This window comes from Suricata suricatta, chromosome 3 (genome assembly GCF_006229205.1).
Source record: "Suricata suricatta isolate VVHF042 chromosome 3, meerkat_22Aug2017_6uvM2_HiC, whole genome shotgun sequence".
In the NCBI taxonomy this organism is placed as follows: Eukaryota; Metazoa; Chordata; class Mammalia; order Carnivora; family Herpestidae; genus Suricata; species Suricata suricatta.
The window spans coordinates 132,998,076-132,999,229 of record NC_043702.1 but is presented as its reverse complement, the minus strand read 5'-3'; the positions used below and the strand labels follow the sequence as shown (position 1 = coordinate 132,999,229).

Here is a 1,154-nt window from a genome sequence, read left to right as displayed (position 1 = left end):
TCAACCCTCCCCATTTCTAAATTTTTTAATTGTTTTTAAATTTATTTTTGAGAGACAGAGACAGTGCAAGCAGGGGAGGGTCAGAGAGAGAGGGAGACGCAGAATCTGAAGCAGGCTCCAGGCTCTGAGCTGGCGGTCAGCCCAGAGCCTGACACGAACCCTCCCCATTTCTAGATGCCACCTCCTCCGTTCCCTCCCCCAACCATTCTAAATAAGCCGGGTTCCCCAATGCTCCATGCACTAGGACTTGTTACATGCTGATCTCTTTGCCTAAAATGTCCCAAATCTAAAACAAGCAGAAATCACCCAGGTGTTTCCATGTTCCATATGCTTGAGTTGATCAAAATACTTACTTTACTTAGGCTTTAATCTTATTATATGTCTCCTCCCACTAGATTATAGGCTTTTTCAACAGTATTAACCAAGTTCTACTTTTCTCCAAAATTCAGGATGTAGCCTGATTTACAGTAAGCACTCAATAAATTGCTCAATGAATTCTGACTTTAAAATAAGCACTGGAAAGTACATTAAAGATGCCAGGCTGTGACTACTTTGGACCCCACCATTGCCCACTGAGTCAGTTTCCTCAAAGTGTAAAAACATAGTATTTTGACATTTACCTGCCTTTTAACTTTACAAATTCAATTCTAGGGACGCACGGGTTGCTCAGTCAGTTAAGCATCCGATTTCGGCTCAGGTCGTGATCTCACAGTTCCTGAGTTCCAGGCCCATGTCAGGCTGTGTGCTGAAAGCTCAGAGCCTGGAGCCTGCTTTAGATTCTGTGTCTCCCTCCCTCTCTGCCCCTCCCCCACGCAGTCTCTCAAAAATGAATAAACGTTAAAAAAAGTTTTAACTAAAAATACTTTAATGTTTTTTATTCTTGAGAGACAGAAAAAGAGAGAGACTCCTCTGAACCAAAGTCAGACGCTTAACTGACTGAGCGACCCAGGTGACCCCCACCAAATTTTTAAAAGATGAATCCATTGTTTAAATACTATTTGACTCTTGAGAAAAATATATTCAACTCTTAAACAACAGTGAATAAGTATTTTCTATATTGCGGCAGGCTACCGTCTCAAATTAAAAAAGAAAAAACAAACCAGAAAACACCATAGTAATGAATATTTTAATAGAAACTTCCAGTGTCCTCATAA

The 1,154-nt window shown here is 40.6% G+C and overlaps 1 protein-coding gene across 1 annotated transcript in view; it reads left to right on the top strand.

Moving 5' to 3' along the window:
* LOC115287095 (protein ELYS-like) overlaps positions 1-1,154 on the top strand; it is a 61,002-nt gene that overhangs the window by 7,647 nt on the left and 52,201 nt on the right. The window lies entirely within an intron of this gene.